The following is a 3,212-nucleotide window of genomic DNA, read 5'->3' on the forward strand; positions in this document are numbered from 1 at the left end:
CTAGGACAAGGTGGGTTAGAGTTTCAACATGGCAATTGGGAGGCTGACAAGCAAAAGGTAGGCATCGTAGCATTGGCATAGCAAGAGCGAGCAAACTAGCATAGCAAAGATAGTAGTGATTTCGAGGGTATGATCATCTTGCCTGCACAGTTGTCAGAGTTGACTGGATCCTCACAAGCAAACTCAACGGGCTCCTCGGTAGCGAACTCGTCTCCCGGCTCTACCCAACAAGACAAACAAGCAACAAGGATGCAATCAACCACGTGCAAGACCAAGCAATAAGATGAAATGATGATATGCTATGCGGGATGCGATGCGGGATGCAAAATGCAAGATATGACAGGAAATGCATGAACCTGGCCTCAACTTGGAATTCCAAGGGTGCCACTGGAAAGATGGGATGAAATCGCTTGAAAACGATATAAAGATCATCGGAATCGGAGTTACGGTTTGGAAATGGCAAGCGTTTTAAGAATGACACCGGTCTGCGATTTACAGCAAGTAGGCATCTAAATGCAATGAAACGAACATGCTACAACACCCAAACATGACAACAAAATACATGGCAGGGATGCACACAAGATGCTTAACAAAAGACTAGCACTGAGCCACGGACAATTCATCCATTAAGAAGGCACAAAATACTAGCTAGACATGGCAAGAACAATGGCATAGCATGCACGGATCAACTACAACAACATCGGCAAAATCGCAAACGAGTTGACGATCTGCCCAGATTCACCACGAAGCAAAAGTAGAGCTCGATTGACTCAAGCTAGGGTGCTCCATAATTGCAAACAAAGACATGGATGGGTAGAGCATAACATGATTAACAAAACTCCCTTACTGATCATCCCCAAAAGAGGCACGGATCACTAGGAAACAAGCTGAACATATGGCATCATGAACTAAATAATCCCAGACTTAGTGAAAACAACTAAGTCTCTGAAAACAGATTTCCCGGGTGCCTCACTTTGCAAGCTTGCACAAGTCACCACACATATCCTAAAAATGCATGGGTTGCACCTCTGGAAAGAAGACAAAATCCTTAACAAAACATATGAAGGACTCACAAGCATATCATGCACACATAAATCATGGCAAAAATGACAAAAGTCTAAGATGAACTAGCAGATCTGACAATTAACTCACAAAGCCTCCTTCTAACAGCATTTTGGGCATCAAGATGAACTCAAATGAAAATGGTGCAATGGAATGAAATGATGTACTCGTCGAGGCGAACATTTTGATATACTATATGTCCAAATCGGAGCTACGGATGCAAAGTTACGGGGCCTCGAACAGGAGCATATGAAGTGAAATTCCTGGGACTTAGCAAAAAAAAAATCAACCTCTCGGATCAGATCTAGGGTTTCGCACGGAAACCGAGGCGCGGCGGCACTGTAGCTGGCCGGAACCGAGGCCGCCGGCGATGGAGTTGGGCGGCGCGGCGAGCTCCGGCGGGCGGTGAGGACGGCGGAGGGCGGCGGGGTCGAGGCGGTGGCGGTCGGCGCCGGCGATGGCATCGGCGGCGGGCGCGGCTCCGGCCGGGAGGAGGCGGCGGGGAACTCTGGCGGCGAGCGGCCGGAGATGGCGGCGTGGTGGCTCCGGCCACCGGCGTGGGAAGAGGCGGCGGCGAGAGGAGGGGCTGGGAGGCGCTGCGGCCGGCTCGGGCGATGGGACTCGGGGGCCGTCCCCGGGCCTGGCGGGCTCGCGGCGGCGGAGGCGGCCGACTGCCACGTGGCGGCTGCGGAGAGGCTGGCGGCGGCGGCGGACGTGTCCGCCCGGGGACGGACGTGTCCGGCCGGCGCGCGGAGGATTTTTCTAGGGTTTGGACGAGGAGATCCGGGATTTTGGAGGAGGGGCTATATATAGGCATAGGAGGAGCTTGGAGAGTCCAAATGTGGTGCGGTTTTCGGCCACGCGATCGTGATCGAACGCTCTAGGACATGGAGCAGAGTTTGGTGGGTTTTGGGCCAAAATTGGAGGGGTGTTGGGCTGCAACACACACGAGGCCTTTTCGGTCCCTCGGTTAACCGTTGGAGTATCAAACGAAGTCCAAATGATACGAAACTTGACAGGCGGTCTATCGGTAGTAAACCAAGGCCGCTTGGCAAGTCTCGGTCCAATCCGGAAATGTTTAAACCCCACACAAGAAAGAAAGCTAGAAATGACCACCGGAGGAGAACGAAGCGCCGGAATGCAAAACGGACAACGGGAAAATGCTTGGGTGCATGAGACGAACACGTATGCAAATGCAATGCACATGATGACATGATATGAGATGCATGACAAAGAAAACAACACACGGAGACAAAGACCCGAACCCGAGAAATAAATATTACTTCACGCCGGAAACGGCAAGAGTTGGAGTACAAATTGGGAAAGTTACATCCGGGTTGTTACATTTTCAAAGAAAGACCTCGGTGAAGCTGCTTACATATTGAGCATCAAGATCTATAGAGATAGATCAAGACGCTTGATAAGTTTTTTCAATGAGTACATACCTTGACAAGATTTTGAAGTAGTTCAAAATGGAACAGTCAAAGAAAAGAGTTCTTGGCTGTGTTACAAGGTGTGAAATTGAGTAAGACTCAAAGCCCGACCACGGCAGAAGATAGAAAGAGAATGAAAATCATTCCCTATGCCTCAACCATAGGTTCTATAAAATATGCCATGCTGTGTACCAGATCTATTGTATACCCTACACTGATTTTGGCAAGGGAGTACAATAGTGATCTAGGAGTAGATCCCTGGACAGCGGTCAAAATTATCCTTAGTGGAATAAGGATATATTTCTCGATTATGGACATGACAAAAAGGTTCTTCGTAAAGGGTTACATCGATGCAAATTTTGACACTGATCTAGATGACTCTAAGTCTCAATCTGGATACATATTGAAAGTGGGAGCAATTAGCTATAGTAGCTCCGTGCAGAGCATTGTTGACATAGAAATTTGCAAAATACATACGGATCTGAATATAGCAGACCTGTTGACTAAACTTCTCTCACAGGCAAAACATGATCACACCTTAGTACTCTTTGGGTGTTAATCACATAGCGATGTGAACTAGATTATCGACTCTAGTAAACCCTTTGAGTGTTGGTCACATAATGATGTGAACTATTGGTGCTAAATCACATGGCAATGTGAACTAGATTATTGACTCTAGTGCAAGTGGGAGACTGAAGGAAATATGCCCTAGAGGCA

This window comes from Triticum urartu, chromosome 5, assembly GCF_003073215.2.
Source record: "Triticum urartu cultivar G1812 chromosome 5, Tu2.1, whole genome shotgun sequence".
Lineage (NCBI taxonomy): Eukaryota > Viridiplantae > Streptophyta > Magnoliopsida > Poales > Poaceae > Triticum > Triticum urartu.